The sequence below is a fragment of the Pogoniulus pusillus genome, chromosome 13 (genome assembly GCF_015220805.1).
Source record: "Pogoniulus pusillus isolate bPogPus1 chromosome 13, bPogPus1.pri, whole genome shotgun sequence".
NCBI classification, from domain to species: domain Eukaryota; kingdom Metazoa; phylum Chordata; class Aves; order Piciformes; family Lybiidae; genus Pogoniulus; species Pogoniulus pusillus.
Genome location: NC_087276.1, coordinates 4,255,611 through 4,274,615, shown reverse-complemented (window position 1 = coordinate 4,274,615; position 19,005 = coordinate 4,255,611). Strand labels below are relative to the sequence as shown.

At 49.1% G+C, this 19,005-nt stretch overlaps 1 long non-coding RNA gene across 5 annotated transcripts in view; it reads left to right on the top strand.

Annotated features, from left to right (window-relative positions):
• The window catches only part of LOC135180280 (uncharacterized), a 172,537-nt gene that overhangs the window by 25,100 nt on the left and 128,432 nt on the right, over window positions 1-19,005 (top strand). For all 5 annotated transcript variants that reach the window (XR_010304356.1, XR_010304359.1, XR_010304355.1 and 2 more), the window contains exon 3: window positions 17,047-17,194. This is a non-coding gene — a long non-coding RNA (uncharacterized LOC135180280). The remainder of the gene's footprint in view (window positions 1-17,046; window positions 17,195-19,005) is intronic.

Genomic DNA, 19,005 nt, shown 5'->3' with positions numbered 1-19,005 from the left:
TCTCTCTGCCAACAACTTCCTCCTCACATCCGGCCTAGACCTCCCCCAGCACAGCTTGGGACTGTGTCCCCTTGTTCTGTTGCTGCTTGCCTGGCAGAAGAGCCCAACCCCACCTGGCTACAACCTCCCTTCAGGGAGTTGTAGACAGCAATGAGCTCTGCCCTGAGCCTCCTCTTCTGCAGGCTGCACACCCCCAGCTCCCTCAGCCTCTCCTCATAGGGTTTGTGTTCCAGGCCCCTCACCAGCCTTGCTGCCCTTCTCTGGACACCTTCCAGCACCTCAACATCTCTCTTGATTTGAGGAGCCCAGAACTGGACGCATCCCTCAAGGTGTGGCCTGAGCAGTGCTGAGTCCAGGGGCAGAATAACCTCCCTTGTCCTGCTGGCCACACTGCTCCTGATACACCATGATGGAGGACATGGTGTTCCTGAGTTTCTAGGGACTGAACCTTTTGCAGTTACACTGAATCCAATCCATTTTTTAATCCCCAGTGGGAAGTGGCAAAATGGCAGCATTTGGTATGGTGTTGAGACAGCTCTGCACATGGGAGCAACTCTAATCTCCTGTCAAACTGAGGTCAGTGTTAATGTGAGTCTGGGGCATTCCTTACTGATAAATCTTCACCCTGGGTGTAGAAATAGCCAAATGCATTCACATTTATGCATTAAAGTGTCCCTCTGGAAAGAGAGGAGAACTGTTAATGTCTCCAGAGCATTAACATCTCTAACTTCTGGAAGGCTGAGGTAGCGCCATCCCATAGTTCCCAACAGGCAGCTCATTATCCTTAGGAAAGCCATGAAGATATATAAAGTGTTAGCTTGATTAAATTTGAGCTGGGGTTGCCCACCTGTTCCTCTAAATATAAGTGCCTCTGCACCGTGACCTGTCAGCCGTCAGAGGTGGGTAAGCCAGTGGAAGCTGTTTGTGAATGAGGGTGAGCCAAGGAAGGGAGAAGCCTGCAGGAATGCCTTGGCAGCACTGCCTGGCTCCCACGGTGACCTCATACAGATCACTTCAGGTCGTTGTTTGTTGAATGTGAACAGTCAGCTCGAACGGCTCCTTGATCGCGGCTAAGCTCCTTGCCTTGGCTCTGCTCTCAAGTGTTCTTGTTTGCCCAGCTCCAGTAAGTTGTGTGGCTTGCAGCTACAGGCACTTCCCTGCTCTGTGGAAATGAACTCAAAAGCTCCCTTGTGATCACTTGTTGAAACAGCTCTTAGTGCACCAAGGTTCCTTGATGCTGACAAGCTAAACAACTTCCCCTTGGACAGCGACCCTTGCAAAGTAGACCTGGTCATGGAATCATAGAATCAGCCAGGGTGGAAGAGATCTCCAAGATCATCCACTCCAACCTTGCACCCAGCCCTAGACAGTCAACTAGACCATGGCACTAAGTGCCTCATCCAGGATTTTCTTCAACACCTCCAGGGATGGTGACTCCACCACCTCCCTGGGCAGCTCATTCCAATGCCAATCACTCTCTCTGACAACAACTTCCTCCTAACATCCAGCCTAGACCTCCCCTGGCACAACTTGAGACTGTGTCCCCTTCTTCTATTGCTGCTTGCTGACAGAAGAGACCAACCCCACCTGGCTACAGCCTCCATTCAGGTAGTTGTAGACAGCAATGAGGTCTGCCCTGAGCCTCCTCTTCTGCAGGCTGCACACCCCCAGCTCCCTCAGCCTCTCCTCATAGGGTTTGTGCTCCAGGCCCCTCACCAGCCTTACTGCCCTTCTCTGGACACCTTCCAGCACCTCAACATCTCTCTTGAACTGAGGGGCCCAGAACTGGACATGTGAGGGGGAGGTGTCTTACAGAAGCTCATTTAAATGACTTCACATCTTCCTTCTCCTTAAAACTGAGTCTGCATAATCCACCTGAATCTTTTGACTTATACATTACATCTCATTGCATCACTGCTTAGGGGGTGACAGCCACCCTCCAAGTACTGCTAATTAGCTTTTTATTCAAATGAGCCACTAAATTTTGGAGCATGCCATGCTTGCCAGTGGCAGCACACAGTACAGCTCTTAAGTGCTCTTGGTATTCCATGTGTTCCTCTTAGCTCCAGTTTCCATATTCATAGAATCAAGCAGGTTGGAAGAGACCTCCAAGATCATCCAGTCCAACCTAGCACCCAGCCCTATATTTCTTGGGTATGAGATGGGATTTCTGATGGGAGAAATCACAGCCAAGAGCAGCCAACAATCCCATCAGCAGGCCATTGCCCTGGGGTAGCATTCAAATCATAGAATCACAGAATCAGACAGGTTGGAAGAGACCTCCAAGATCATCCAGACCAACCTAGCACCCAGCCCTAGCCAATCAACTGCACCATGACACCAAGTGCCTCAGCCAGGCTTTGCTTCAACACCTCCAGGGATGGTGACTCCACCACCTCCCTGGGCAGCCCATTCCAATGCCAATCACTCTCTCTGGCAACAACTTCCTCCTAACATCCAGCCTAGACCTCCCCTGGCACAGCTTGAGACTGTGTCCTCTTGTTTGTATTGTTGTCTCTTCCTCTGCTCCCCTCAGATAGGAGCTTATTTATTCTGTCTGACACAACCATTTTCACAGGAGGCCCTGGGTATCAGATTTGAAGTATCTCTTTTGGTGCAGTACTGCTGTTTCTCTGCCAATGCTGTGACTCTGTCTTACTGTAATGGTCCTGAGCAGGTTGATCTCTGTGCTAGTTTAAGCCTAGCTGGGATGTTTTGGTGAGAAGAATTAGATACCAGGCTGTGAGAAGGAAACAATGCTGATGGCTGCTGCACTCATAGGCTTGCTGAGATGGGTAAAACCAAGAACACAAACATAGCTAACAGAGTTAGCTGCCTGCACTCTGGCTGCCTGCACTTTTCTCCCTCACCTGCTGTCTGTGTAACTAATCCTTCTGCTTCCTAACCCCCCATGCCAATTGTCAAAATACACTTTGAATGTAAGGCAAAGCCTGAGATAAGGTAGAGGGGCAGATGGAAGGGTGGTTGGGAGCCCCTCCTGGGGACTCAGGTTTCTGGGAGGGCTGCTGTGTTTCTGCATTACTTTTAACTTGTCTGTGTCTGTATCTATTGCAAATCTCTGCTTGTACATTGTGCTAAGCTGTAAGTATAAAGCTTCAATCAGTTTTCCAGAGCCACTGAGTCTAGTCTGGGTGATTTTTCTGAAGTGTGGGGGGGAGGCAGGGAACACCCAAACCACCACAATCTCAGGCTTACAGGATGTTAGGGGGTGGAAGGGACCCTACGAGATCCACACAGGAGCAGTGCATTAATCCAGGGTATCTCACATCTTTAGCTAGTTCTTCAACACAGCTTTTTCTAAGGCTTGCATAAACTAATCACAGGCTCACAGGATGTTAAGGGTTGGTAGGGACCCAAGGAGACTGAGTCCAACCCTCTGCCAGAGCAGGACCACACAATCTAACACAGATCACAGAGGAACACATCTAGATAGGCCTTGGAAGTCTCCAGAGAAGGAGACCCCACAGCCTCTCTGGGCAGCCTGTACCAGTGCTCTGGGACCCTTACAGTCAAGAAGTTCTCCCTGATGTTGAGGCAGAACCTCCTGTGCTGCAACTTACACCCAGTCTCAACCCCTTCAGGGTGTGCTGGCAGGTTCCTCTCAGAATAGGCATTGTTTTCTCTCCCAGAGGCACTCATTTGAGGCAGCAGCTCACCTTATGATAACATAGAGCTTGACTGTTCCTTGAATTTCACGTTGTGTTGTCATTGAAATGCTGTCTTTGCTCTGCTTTTATAAGGATTATTTATACACTTTTTATATTGCATTTGTGACTGGATTAAAACCTGTGTTACTAATGACTTCATGGCAATAGCTGGATATATGTATCACATAAATATGAAGCTTTTCACCTGAGGACTCATTTGCTTCTCCTCAAGTTCCATGGTTTCTTTGTCAGGCTTATTAAAATCTCTCAAAGAGTGCTTTATTTCCCCTTCCTCTCCCCTGCTTTTGCACCTGTAATTCACTGCTCTGGCCAGCCCTAGGGACTGGCAGCCTTCCTCAAGCTGTGGGCAGGCTGGCAACATGGAGTGCTGGCTCAGAATCCTGTCCCTGGTGCCTTTCCTGCTGTTTTCCACCTCTGCTCCTGGGATTAAGGGCATAACTCCCTCTCTCTATGAGGAGAGGCTGAGGGAGCTGGGGTTGTTTAGCCTGGAGAAGAGGAGGCTCAGGGGGGACCTTATTGCTGTCTACAACTACCTGAAGGGACATTGTAGCCAGGTGGGGGGTGGCCTCTTCTCCCAGGCAACCAGCAATAGAACAAGGGGACACAGTCTCAAGTTGTGCTGGGGTAGGTCTAGGCTGGATGTTAGGAGGAAGTTGTTGGCATAGAGAGTGATTGGCATTGGAATGGGCTGCCCAGGGAGGTGGTGGAGGCACCATCCCTGGAGGTGTTCAAGAAGAGACTGGCTGAGGCACTTAGTGCCATGGTCTGGTTGACTGGATAGGGCTGGGTGCTAGGTTGGACTGGATAAGCTTGGAGGACTCTTCCAACCTGCTTGATTCTATGGTTCTATGATAATGCTGAATTGTGCAGGACTCTTCTTTCTAGTGATTTCATGCTGTGGGCAGTTCTGTTAGATTAGCTTTTTGGACCACATAACTTCTTTCAGATCTCTTCTAGGACAGATGTGAATTCTGTTTTCCTGAGGCAAATAGAACTTTGCAATCCTATTCCAGCCACCTGCCAAAGTCAGGTCCGTAAGGGCAGCCAAAATCTATTATTGGTTTACACTGCTGCAGAGTCTTCTGCTGTTAAAGATTGAAGCTGTGTAACTGAGAGTGGAATTTGGCTTGTGGCCTTTGCTTTATATGATGTGGGGGAAAACCTCCAGTTCAGGCCAAACTTGTGACCAGATACAATAGTTTGATGGGGGAAAGAAGAGATGAAGAAGAGAGCTAAAATAAAAGGTGCATGGGGGCGTATGAGTGTTGCTTGTCTCTCCTTTGGGTGTTAGTAAAGCCACATTCATGTATTCATTCAATAAACCATGCAAATGTATTTTGAGTTTTCACTTCCAAAAACTGCTACTCTTCTGGAAGGAATTCTGTGATATATGTCTGTGGAATTCAGCCTGGTAATGTTTTCCTCTACTGTGGAGAATGTTTGGGTGTTGACTTTGTCAAGCTGTGCAGCACGTTGTGCACATCTGGGAGTGTTAGTCATGTTAGACTGCATCCAGTTCTGGAGCCTCTAGGACAAGAGGGCTGTGGAGATGCTGGAGTGTGTCCAGAGCAGGACCAGGAGGATGCTCAGAGGCTGCAGCAGCTCTGCTGTGAGCACAGACTGAAAGAGTTGGAGCTGTGCAGGCTGGAGCAGAGGAGGCTCCCAGGTGACCTTCTTGTGGCCTGCCAGGATCTGAGGTGGGCTACAAAAGAGCTGGGGAGGGACTTTTGAGGCTGTGAGGGAGTGACAGGACTGGGGGGAATGGAGCAAAGCTGGAGGTGGGGAGAGTCAGCCTGGAGGTGAGGAGGAAGTTTTTGAGCATGAGAGCAGTGAGAGGCTGGAATGGGTTGCCCAGGGAGGTGGTTGAGGCCCCATGGCTGGAGGTGTTTGAGGCCAGGCTGGCTGAGGCTGTGTGCAGCCTGCTCTAGGGTAGGGTGTCCCTGGGCATGGCAGGGGGTTGGAACTGGCTGCTCCTTGTGGTCCTTTCCAACCCTGACTGATTTTGTGAGGGTCAACTGTAATATTGTCAGAAGCAACTGTTGTGTTGTTTCTTTCTTGCCTTTTTCCCCCTTCTCTTCTTTTCCCTCTTTATTCTGACATCTTTAGTCCCATGATCAAGTCATCTCATCTGAATGCTTCTATATTCCACTAAGAAAATACTGTAGCTTTTTTTTTCCTTGTTAGGTAATTCCAGGTAATGTTAGAAATTAAGAGCTTGAAGCATTTAGTTAGGCTAAAAAATACAATAATTGTTTATTAGAAAAATTATTTTGGCTTTGGGAAGGACACTTCCAAACAGCAACACTGCCTCATTCCAGACAAAATAGAGCCTAAAGAAATGGCAACTTCATAGAATCCCAGAATGGTTTAGGTTGGAAGGGACTTCAAGGATCATCCAGTTGCAGCCCCCTGCCATAGGCAGGGACACCTCCCACTAGGACAGGTCACTCAAGGCCTCATCCAACCTGGCCTTGAACACCTCCTTGGAGGGAGCAGCCACAGTCTCACAGTATCACCAAGGTTGGAAGAGACCTCACAGATCATCAAGTCCAACCCTTTACCACAGAGCTCCCTGGGCAACCTGTGCCAGTGTCTCACCACCCTCACTGCAAAGAACCCTTTCCTAACATCTAGTTTAGTCCCTCTACCAGTTCAAACCCATTCCCACTTGTCCTGTCATTACCAGACCTTGTCAATAGTCCCTCCCCAGCCTTCCTGTAGCCCCCTTCAGATACTGGAAGGCCACTCTAAGGTCTCCTCAAAGCCTTCTCTTCTCCAGGCTGCAGAGCCCCAACTCTTGTAGCCTGTCCTCATAGCAGGGTAGTGGAGTCACCATCCCTGGAGGTGTTGAAGCAAAGCTTGGCTGAGGCACTTAGTGCCATGGTCTGGTTGACTGGCTAGGGCTGGGTGCTAGGTTGGACTGGATGATCTTGGAGGTCTCTTCAAACCTGCTTGATTCTATGATTGTTGTATCTTTCTTTTTTGCCTGTGATCTAGGGATGGAAACTGAAACCAGCAGGATACTTCTTGAAGGAAGAGCTTTATGAGTAGTCCTGTGGGGTTTCTCTGAAAAGCTGGCCTCCCAGGCTTCAGGATGGATGAACATCTGTCATCTAAGCCTGCCTGGCAAATGTGCTGAATCGTGGTGAGGGAGGTTACAAAGCTGGAGAGTTCTGGGAGAAATGAAGAGGAAAAACCAGGTTGGGGCAGCACCCCAAGGGCAGCTTCATCTCTGTTTTCCAGTGGCTGCAAGAGGAGGACCATAACATTCTGCCTCCTCCTGGTGTGCTACAAGAGATGGGCAAGACTGGGGACATCTTTGGTTTGGGTTTTCATGTGCTCTGGTGGTTTTCTTGTTTGTTTTTTTTTCTCTGAAGTTCTCTGCCAACTTTATGCAGTGGTATAATGTTGTGCTTTGTAAAGAGAAAGCTCACTTTCCAAGGGCAGGTGAAGCTAGTAGGTAGGGAAAAGCTTGACTGCATTAAAAGCTAAACTGGTTTGACCTTTGTAGAATGAGCCAGGAGTGATTTCTCCATGTATTATCCCTCTTCTTACCTGTGAAGCTGATATGACCTAATCCTTCTATAACATTGCACAGCCTTCTCAGACTGGTGTTTCCCTCCTGCCTTTCCTCAGCACTGCTTGTGGCTTAGGTGAGTAGTGAGGATATAAACTCAATAAGGAGATGGAAGGATATGAGGAATGACATGCTTTTGAAGAGTATGGGGCAAGTAATGTGACTCTGGCTTCTGCTATAGAGCAGGGTGACAAAATGGCCCTAAGTGATGTGAGAAATCCTACTCTGGGGAAAGCCAATGTTGCTGCTGCTGCTCCCAGCTCTAGCCTGGGGAGGTTAGAGGTGAGCACCAGCTGAGGAAGAGGAGGATTCATGTGCAGGGAGGCATTGGCTCTCAGGCTCTCTAGTTACTGGTGACACAGAAACCTGAAATATTAGAACACTCATGTGCTTCTCAGCTAGAAAGCTAAAAGCTGTCAGGGCACACTAGTACAGCAAAGACTGCAAGAAAAACTTCACAACCACCATTTTATGCAGGAAATTTGGTATTGTTATACACCCCCTGCTTGCCCTCCAGATCTGCAAGTGTTCCTGGACAAGTGAACAGTATGGAGATTTAAAAGGCAGCAGCAGGTGTATGGCAAATCCTTGATTCATAGAATCAAGCAGGTTGGAAGAGACCTCCAAGCTCAGCCAGTCCAACCTAGCACCCAGCCCTAGCCAGTCAACCAGACCATGGCACTAAGTGCCTCAGCCAGTCCTTTTCTGAACACCTCCATGGATGGTGCCTCCACCACCTCCCTGGGCAGCCCATTCCAATGCCAATCACTCTCTCTGCCAACAGCTTCCTCCTAACATCCAGCCTAGACCTCCCCCAGCATGACTTGAGACTGTGTCCCTTGTTCTGTTGCTGCTTGCCTGGCAGAAGAGGCCACCCCCACCTGGCTACAGCCTCCCTGCAGGGAGTTGCAGACAGCAATGAGCTCTGCCCTGAGCCTCCTCTTCTGCAGGCTGCACACCCCCAGCTCCCTCAGCCTCTCCTCACAGGGCTGTGCTCCAGGCCCCTCACCAGCTTCATCACCCTTCTCTGGACACCTTCCAGCACCTCAACATCTCTCTTGAATTGAGGAGCCCAGAACTGGACACAGCACTCAAGGTGTGGCCTGAGCAGTGCTGAGTCCAGGGGCAGAATAACCTCCCTCATCCTGCTGGCCACACTGCTCCTGATCCAGCCCAGGATGCCATTAGAATAGCCACCAGTCCACAACTAACTGTGGAAGTTTTAAACCTTGTTTTTGCAAGAGGAGAAGAGCAGAGAAAGTCCCAAGTGTTACAATGTTTTGAATTGTCCACTTAGGATAGATTTTAAATCTTCAGTGGTGGTTTTTCTGGTGTCAAGAACTCAAGTTAATATGGCATGCTGTCTGCTAGGTCATCTAAACCAGCTAGACAATGTATGGAATCTCAGTTTATGTAGGAGGAAATGCAAAGCACTGCAGCATGTTTAGCTGTGATATGAGGAATTTAGTGCTGTGGTCTGGATGATTGGTTAGGGCTGGGTGCTAGGTTGGACTGGATGATCTTGGAGGTCTCTTCCAACCTGGTTGATTCTGTGATGGCACTGGTGTGTATCAGATGACTTGTAGGACAGTATGGGAATGAACTCCAAGTAGATTCTGATCTTAGTGGAGAAACTGTGAAGCATGTACAAGACTGTGCTCACAGGTTTCTGTTGTTAGGCTTTATGTTGTACTAGAAACCTGGTGACCAAAGGAATTACCTTCTGCTGCCCACTGAGGGTCAGCTCCTAGCAAATGAATGGTCCTGCTTTCATGTACAGCTCTTGATTAAGAGTCTTGCTATTGGTAAAGCTAAGGCAAGTTTTGCCATCTCTCCCATTGTGAAACTGCCTTGCCTTAAGTCTCTTTTGTTTCAGTGTTCTGCTGAGTGCAGTAAAGTGTTCACCAGGGTCTTGGTTCTAGTTTACATTTCCCAGAGACTCAAATACAGTTAACAGAACCAATAACAATTTATAAGATGCCCATCCCTCTCCCCCCTTCTTTCCCAAAGAAAAGGAATTAGATGCAGAGAGGAAGAGGTAAAGCACACCCAAATAAATAGTGAACATAAGTAGTTAAAGGAGAAAACTTTAACAATAAATGAAAGGTATTTGAGGTAGGGAAGTTACAAAAGGTGTAGGAAGGGAAAACAAGATACAAAACATAGAATCAACCAGGTTGGAAGAGACCTCCAAGCTCAGCCAGTCCAACCTAGCACCCAGCTCTGTCCAGTCAACCAGACCATGGCACTAAGTACCTCAGCCAGGCTTTGCTTCAACATCTCCAGTAGATAGAATCATAGAATCAACCAGGTTGGAAGAGACCTCCAAGCTCAGCCAGTCCAACCTAGCACCCAGCCATAGCCAGTCAACCAGACCATGGCACTAAGTGCCTCACCCAGGCTTTGCTTCAACACCTCCTGGGACAGCGACTCCACCACCTCCCTGGGCAGCCCATTCCAATGCCAATCACTCTCTATGGCAAGAACTTCCTCCTAACATCCAGCCTAGACCTCCCCTGGCACAACTTGAGACTGTGTCCCCTTGTTCTATTGCTGGTTGCCTGGCAGAAGAGCCCAACCCCACCTGGCTACAGCCTCCCTTCAGGTAGTTGTAGACAGCAATGAGGTCACCCCATGTCAATGTCTGTGTCTGCCTCGTGGGTTATGGCCACATGGAAAAACAAAGAGTAGCAGGAAACAGGATGGTGATGCTGGCAGGCAGGGAGGGAGAGGGAGAAACAGAAAGTTCCTCTGTTTCTATGGGGGTCTAGATACGAAGTGGGAGGGGGCTAACCACCACACCTGGCAGTGTTCAGACCCACCTCCGGGGAGGAGTCAGGAGGACCTGAGCTCAAGGGTCAAGACCATTCCCCCAAGAGCATTAACCTTCCTTTACAACCAGAAAATGAAGATTCAGAAAACTTCTCCTTTGCTCTCCTCTCAGATCAAGAGGTGAACTCGAGACTTTGCAGTTTAGGAGAGGATTATGACAAATGCTTTTAGATTCCATGTTGCTGGTTGCAAAAGTTGCACTGCTGTAAGCAAGGCATCCAGCAAGCTGCTGAATGGTGTGGTGTGAGACTTGCCACTGCCTGCTTTGCCTGGCTCATCCCTGGCTTTGCTTCATATCACAGTATCATCAGGGTTGGAAGAGACCTCACAGATCATCAAGTCCAAACCTTTACCACAGAGCTCATCAGAACTTTGCCTTCCACAGCTCTCTTAAAAAGAGAGAACAAAAAGATTAGTGAGCAAAGTTGTTTTAGCAGCCTTTGGGTTACTCAGTCTCTAAGCAACCAATGGGGGTTTTGTTTGCCATGAGATTCTGGACTGATTTTTAGAGATCCAGTTTCATGTTCAACAGAAGAAGGGGACACAGTCTCAAGTTGTGGCAGGGGAGGTCTAGGCTGGATGTGAGGAGGAAGTTGTTGTCAGAGAGAGTGATTGGCATTGGAATGGGCTGCCCAGGGAGGTGGTGGAGTCACTGTGCCTGGAGGTGTTGAAGCAAAGCCTGGCTGAGGCACTTAGTGCCATGGTCTGGTTGACTGGTTAGGGCTGGGTGCTAGGTTGGACTGGGTGATCTTGGAAGTCTCTTCCAACCTGGTTGATTCTATGATTCTATGACTGATTTCTGAACCTCTTGGTACTGTGAGAAATTTGGGCCCAATGAAGCAAAACCAAGGTTAATGATAGGCAGCTTTCCCCTATCTGTTCTGTAAGTTAAACATGGATGTCTCTTCTGCTTTAAGTTGGTTTCTTAGATGTCCATCTGGCTCAGGGAGTTGTTAAGAAGTTGCCTCCATCTGCAGGTGATCAGTATGAATATTGCTGAACTTGACAGCATCTGAGCATTATTTGGTGGTGGAGCAGCTTTGGCAATCTGAGTTTTCAATGGAGAGAGATCTGTGGAACAGGAGCTGTGTTCACAATCAGCAGTTCTGCTGGCACTTTGGATGCAAGTAGAAGGTGAATAAAACCAAGCAGCCTGCTGACCTCTGGGTGTAATGCTTTAAGTCAGGTCTCAGATGCTGCTGGCACTTGAGCCAGCAGTGTGCCCAGGTGGCCAAGAGAGCCAGTGGCATCCTGGCCTGCATCAGGAATGGTGTGGCCAGCAGGAGCAGGGAGGTCATTCTGCCCCTGTACTCTGCACTGCTTAGACCACACCTTGAGTGCTGTGTTCAGTTCTGGGCCCCCCAGTTTAGGAGGGACATTGAGATGCTTGAGCATGTCCAGAGAAGGGCGACGAGGCTGGGGAGAGGCCTTGAGCACAGCCCTACGAGGAGAGGCTGAGGGAGCTGGGATTGGTTAGCCTGGAGAAGAGGAGGCTCAGGGCAGACCTTATTGCTGTCTGCAACTACCTGAGGGGTGGTTGTGGCCAGGAGGAGGTTGCTCTCTTCTCTCAGGTGGCCAGCACCAGAACAAGAGGACACAGCCTCAGGCTGTGCCAGGGGAGATTTAGGCTGGAGGTGAGGAGAAAGTTCTTCCCTGAGAGAGTCATTGGACACTGGAATGGGCTGCCCGGGGAGGTGGTGGAGTCGCCGTCCCTGGAGCTGTTCAAGGCAGGACTGGACGTGGCACTTGGTGCCATGGTCTAGCCTTGAGCTCTGTGGTAAAGGGTTGGACTTGATGATCTGTGAGGTCTCTTCCAACCCTGATGATACTGTGAGACTGTGATACTTTGGCAGGTAGAGTGTGGATAAAGCCCAACATCCTGCTGACCTCTGGGCGTAATGCTTTTTGTCAGGTCTCAGGTGCTGCTGGCCCTTTGGCAAGTAGAGGATGAATAAAACCAAGCATCCTGCTGATCTCTGGGTGTAATGGTCTAAGTCAGGTCTCAGATGCTGCAATGAAGGAGAAGTGTTGTCTACCCCTGCTCTCTGCCCATTTGGCAGTCTCTGCCTCTGAAGCCCCTGCCTGGCGTATGTCACATGATAGTTACCTAAGGTAGGGATTCCCTTCCCCTGATGAAATATTCCAGCAAGGGAGCTGTATGGATACAGAAGGTTGATTACTTACAGCAGATGCCAGCAATGTTGGCAGCTGGTTTGCTTTTTCTTTAAGGCAGCTGATTTTGTTTTACTCATAGCAGCCAGGACCCTAGGGTGCCTGGTGTTCCTCTGAGAACAATGGTCCCATGAAGTAGACATTCCTGGGGGGTAGGATCCAGTGCCCATCAACAGAAAATCAAAGACAGTAGCCCCAGCAATTAAAGCACTTTGTTTGTCAGGCTGCTGGTATTTTTAGGAAGCTGATGGAATTTGGCTTGTCACCCAAGGCGCTGATCCTTTGCCAAGTGTCAGGTCCTCGACCAGCCGCCCAAGTCACTCTACCAACTGTCAGCCCCTCTTGCAGAAAGTGGAATGCACTGGGCTGGGCAGCTTGCTGAAGAACGAGCAGCCTCTGCCAGCAGGCTTCACTTCAGCAGCTACACAGCACCAGCTGTGGAAAATCCATCAATCCTGGGATGGTTAATGTTTGAATTAGCCACCGCAGTGCGATGCATAGATGAGCATTGATTGTTATCTCCTGGGAGGAGCAAGTGGTACCAACTTATTGTGTCCAGGCCCTCTGAAAGTGCCCATTACTTGCAGTGTCACCCACCTGCCTCTGCACCGTGAACAGAAGTTAAGGTGTTGGTCAGCTGCTTTACAGCAAGTCAGGACCTACCTCTATAGAACTGCAGTGCTGAACATCTAATGGAGTATTTCAGTGTTTCAGTATCCTAAGCATGTGAAGAGGCCTCTAGGCTTGTTCACATCTGAGCAAGCTGGAATTAATATAGCAAATACTAGTTTAGTTACATCAACTTCTAACCATGGTTAGCTCAGAAGATCGCAGTCAGTTGTCCCATTTCAGCTCCCCCCCAGCATTCCTCTGTCTAATCTAATGGTAGTGGCAACTGTCTGTACCTTTTGTTAGCAGGAGACCTCCTTAGGCAGTGAGTGTGGCCATCAAGCTACTAGAAAATGTCATATGTGAGACATTGTCTAAGCATTTAAAGATGGTCATATAAACACCTTGGCATGCACTCACATTCATACATACTCAGTATGATGTGTTTGGTAACAGCAACATCTTTGCCTGCTTTGGAAGCAAACTGCTGTTAATATCCATCAGGACTTGTGCAGCATTAGCACAGGTGCAGCTCTGAAGCACTCAGTTCATACATTCAGGGGCAGTACAAAGCCTGAGGTCTCACTTCTGCCCTTATAAGTTGAGGTTCTCTGCCTACAACCATTATATCATTGCTGTCTAAAACTACCTGAAGGGAGGCTGTAGCCAGGTGGGGTTGGTCTCTTCTGCCAGGCAAGCAGCAACAGAACAAGGGGACACAGTCTCAAGTTGTGCCAGGGGAAGTATAGGCTGGATGTGAGGAGGAAGTTGTTGGCAGAGAGAGTGATTGGCATTGGAATGGGCTGCCCAGGGAGGTGGTGGAGTCACCATCCCTAGAGGTGTTGAAGCAAAGCCTGGCTGAGGCACTTAGTGCCATGGTCTGGTTGATTAGTTAGGGCTGGGTGCTAGGTTGGACAGGATGAGCTTGGAGGTCTCTTCCAACCTGGTTGCTTCTATGATTCTAAATGGAACAAAGTGTAATGTGAAAGCATTGATACAACATCCTTCCCCAGGGCATGAAACTGAGCAGAAAAGAGCAAGCAGGAGGTTTGCTCCAAGATTCTGATCCTGTGATGGAGTCTCTTGTGGTCTCAAGTGCTCATGGAATGGTACTTCATTGAATAACAGGCTCAGCAAGCTGGCATTAAGTGCTTTTCCTCAACTAGGAAAAAAAGAAAGGCTTGAAAATACTTAGTGGCACTGAGGTTGAATAATATCTTGGTAGGAAGGCTGAAACAAAATTAAAAGCCTTATGTATCAATGGCTAACAAGTTCACCATGGCACAGCAATGTGCCCTTGTGGCCAGGAAGGACAATGGGATCCTGGGGTGTATTAAGAAAAGTGTGTCCAGCAGATCAAGGGAGGTTCTCCTTCCTCTCTACTCTGCCCTGCTGAGACCTCATCTTGAATACTGTGTTCAGTTTTGGGCTCCCCAGCTGAAGAGTGACAGGGATCTGCCGGACAGAGTCCAGCAGAAAGCTGCAAGGTTGATGAGGGGACTGGAGGGCATGGCTGATGAGGAGAGGCTGAGGGACCTGGGGCTGCTTAGCCTGGAGAAGAGAAGACTTAGAGAGGATTTAATCAATGTCTATAAACATCTGAGGGGTGGGGGTCAGAAGCAGGGGACAGGCTCTGCTCACTGCTCCCTGGGATAGGACAAGGAGCAATGGGTGTAATTTGCAGCACAAGAGGTTCTGCCTCAACACAAGGGGGAACTTCTTTCCTGTAAGGGTCCAAGAGCCCTGGCACAGGCTGCCCAGAGAGGTTGTGGAGTCTCCTTCTGTGGAGACTTTCAAGGCCTGTCTGGATGTGTTCCTCTGTGATCTGTGCTAGATTGTGTGGTCCTGCTCTGGCAGGGGGGTTGGAGTGGATCATCTCCTTGGGTCCCTTCCAACCCCTAACATCCTGTGAGCCTGTGAATGAGAGAAATTGTAGTGTTGTAATTTGAAGGTCTGGAATCCAGCCCTGGAATGTTTTTGTGATGTGATAAGCAGTGGCACTGGTGTTTGTCTGTGTTGGGATCTCATTCTACCTTTTAGCACCACAGAAATGTGGTTAACTCAGAGATCAACTGGCTGGCTGTAAATAATATTTCAAACATCACAATAAAGTGCAGAGATATAAACTTCAGATTGCTGCCAGAAGAGGCAATGCCAAGCACAACTCCAGGCTGGGCAGTGAGGGGCTGCAGAGCAGCCCTGAGGAAAGAGACTTGGGGGTGCTGCTGGATGAGAAGCTCAACAGGAGCCAGCAGTGTGCACTTGCAGCCCAGAAAGCCAAGCAGAGCCTGGGCTGCAGCAGCAGAAGTGTGGCCAGCAGGGCCAGGGGGGTGATTCTCCCCCTCTGCTGTGCTCTGCTGAGACCCCACCTGGAGTGCTGCATCCAGTTCTGGAGCCCCTGGGACAAGAGGGATGTGGAGATGCTGGAGTGTGTCCAGAGCAGGGCCAGGAGGATGCTCAGAGGCTGCAGCAGCTCTGCTGTGAGCACAGACCGAAAGAGTTGGGGCTGTGCAGTCTGGAGCAGAGGAGGCTCCCAGGTGACCTTCTTGTGGCCTTTCAGGATCTGAAGGGGGCTACAAAAAAGCTGGGGAGGGACTTTTGAGGCTGTGAGGGAGTGTCAGGAGTGGGGGGAATGGAGCAGAGCTGGAGGTGGAGAAATTCAGGCTGGCCATGAGGAGGAAGTTGTTGAGCATGAGAGTGGTGAGAGGCTGGAATGGGTTGCCCAGGGAGGTGGTTGAGGCCCCATGGCTGGAGGTGTTTAAGGCCAGGCTGGGTGAAGCTGTGTGCAGCCTGCTCTAGGGTAGGGTGTCCCTGGCCATGGCAGGAGTCTTGGAACTGGCTGCTTCTTGTGGTCCCTTCCAACCCTGACTGATTCCGTGATACTGTGAAAAGGTTCCCAGCTAGTACTCTGTGATTGTAATAGAAACTATTTTGGTTTGCATTTCCAAATTAACTTTTAGGCCAAACTTGTGTATTTCTCACAGTGTGCAGATATATTTGGTGAGGCATCACAAACAATTCTTACTGCTGGTGATTAGTTAAGACATAGAAAAAAAAATTTTATCCAGTCTTTGAGATTTCCATGTCAAAAGATGAAGACTACAATCATAGAATCAAGCAGGTTGGAAGAGACCTCCAAGATCATCCAGACCAACCTAGCACCCAGCCCTATCCAGTCAACCAGACCATGGCACTAAGTGCCTCATCCAGTCTTTTTCTGAGCACCTCCAGGGATGGCAACTCCACCACCTCCCTGGGCAGCCCATTCCAATGCCAATCACTCTCTCTGTGAAGAACTTCCTCCTCACATCCAGCCTAGACCTCCCCTGCCACAACTGGAGACTGTGTCCCCTATTTCTGTTGCTTGCCTGGCAGAAGAGACCAACCCCACCTGGCTACAGCCTCCCTTCAGGGAGTTGTAGACAGCAATGAGGTCTGCCCTGAGCCTTCTCTTCTGCAGGCTGCACACCCCAGCTCCCTCAGCCTCTCTTCACAGGGCTCTGCTCCAGCCTCACCAGCTTCATTGCCCTTCTCTGGACACCTTCCAGCACCTCAACATCTCTCTTGGATTGAGGAGCCCAGAACTGGACACAGCACTCAAGGTGTGGCCTGAGCAGTGCTGAGCACATGGGCAGAAGAACCTCCCTCATCCTGCTGGCCACACTGCTCCTGAGCCAGGCCAGGATGCCATTGGCTCTGCTGCCCACCTGGGCACACTGCTGCTTCAACTTCAGCTACAATCTACCAGCAGCTCCAGGTCTTTTTCTGCCTGGCTGCTCTCCAGCCACTCTGTCTCCAGCCTGTAGTGCTGCTTGGGGTTGTTGTAGCCAAAGACCAGAACCCTGCACTTGGCCTTGTTCAATCTCATCCCATTGTCCCCTGCCCACCTGTTCAGGTCCCTCTGCAGGGCTCTTCTACCCTCCAACAGCTCCACACCTGCTCCTAGCTTGGTGTCCTCTGCAAACTTACTGATGCTGGACTCAATCTCCTGGCCCAGATCAGTGCTAAAGATACTGAGCTGTCTGGAAAAGAATCTCATTCTGTATATTAACGATGTAGGTGGTGTTCATGAGAGCTGAAGGAAGTTAAGGAACCATTTGTCTAACAGATATGGGGAGCAGAGTTTGCTCAGTGGAGTGTAGCATGTTTTTCTCTCTTATTTGACAGTCATGTTCCTACTTTCTGAACTCAGCCCAGGCCTTTGTGAATAGTCTGTTTGCTAAGATGAAGAAGAACCTTTCCAATGGCTCCTCCATGGATTCAGCTGTTAGGAGTTTTTCTGCTTCACCTTGAAGTTACTGTGGACTTTATAAAGGTAAGACTTTGCATTTGTTGGTGAGTTTTTTTTCCTTTCCCTCATGGAATCAAATCTGGCATGTCCTTTTACTACAGTGCTGTTGGGATTGGAGTTCTGGCTGCCCAGGGAGGTGGTGGAGTTGCCACCCCTGGAGGTGTTTAGAAGGAGAGTGGATGTGGTGCTTGAGGCTATGGTCTAGTGATGAAGGCTGCTGGGATGAAGGTTGGACTGGATGCTCCTGGTGGTCCTTTCCAACCATAGCGATTCCTAGTGATGAGATGTTGTGCTGAGGGATTTGGTTTAGTCAAGGACTTGTCAGTGTGAAACTAATGATTGGACTCAATGAGCTTGAAGGGCTTTTCCAATCTAAGAAATGCTGTGACTGGCAGCAGCAAGACAAGGTAAGACATCAACTCAAATTGTGAAACATGTAATGATATAAGATACAAATGCATCAGGTACTTTGACAAGGCATGAAGGCTGTAGTTGTGGCTGAGCTGTATTGCCCCTTACATGGCCAGATGAGCTGGCAGTGTGACCTGTCACTGAAGTGTTTCCACTTCCAGCCTTATCCTAGGATTGAATCTGGTATCTCCAGAGATCACACCCTCTGGGTTGGTGGGGCAGGTCTGCTATGCTGCTGTGTTTAGATGCTGTCCTTAAACTATGGTCATTTACATCTGACCTAAGAATGACCTTAAATGGCTCTTTCACTCATCCATGTGTGGTGGAGGGTATCAGTGCTGAACTTAGTATTGCTATGTCTCCAGGTGGCCCAAAGCTCCTCATGTTTTGGAGGACAAGAGGGAGATTTTAAAACTCGTTGAACTTGGCTGCTGTGCTTGGAATATTTCTTTGTGTTAGGAAGAGTGAGCAATACTACTGATTCAGCAGTGAAGTTAAATAGCACAGGCTGTAAAGGTTTATTTCTTTGCTTTTTTTTCTTTCTTAATAGCAGCAAATGCATTATCAATGACTCCTGTGTTTGGGCTGTTGTGAAATTCTGTTGGTACAGTCATTTGTGATGTAGCTTTTCCTTATCATAGAATGGCTTAGGTTGGAAAGGGTCTTAGAGGTCATCTGCTGTAACCTCCCTGCCATGGACAGGGACACTTCCCAACCAGACCCAGCTGCACAAGGCCTCATCCAACCCTGCCCTGAGCATCTGCAGGGAGGAGACATCCACAACCTCCCTGGCAACCCATTTCAGTTTCACCACCCTTGTACTAAAGAGCTTCTTCCTAAGATCCAGTCTAAACCTTAAAGCTGCTCCCCCTTGTCCTGCTGGTAGACATTCTTAGGAAAAGTCCCTCTCCAGCCTGTTCCTTTCAGGTACTAGAAGGCAGCTCTAAGGTCCCCCTGGAACTTTCTCCTCTCCAGGCTGAACAACCTCAGCTACCTCAGCCTGTCCTCATAGCAGAGGTGCTCCAGCCCTTGGATCATTTTGGTGGCCCTTTTCTGCACTCACTCTAGAAGTTCTGTGTCCTCCTTATGACTGCTGGCGTTGCAAAAGCAAGGATTTGGTGTTAACTGTAGAGTAGCCAGCCACTACAGTATAATACACCTGCACCTTGCTGTCTGAAAAAGACTAGAATAGTAGGTGGATGTTGGTGGATATTGAACTGGTTAACATATTCTTAATTTAATTCAGAGACCTGCTTTTGCAGTCTGAGTCACTGTCCCTGGAGGTGCTCGAGAAAAGACAGGATGAGGCACTTAGTGCCATGGTCTGGTTGATTGAACTGTAGAATCAACCAGGTTGGAAGAGACCTCCAAGATCATCCAGTCCAACCTAGCACCCAGCCCTGTCCAATCAACCAGACCATGGC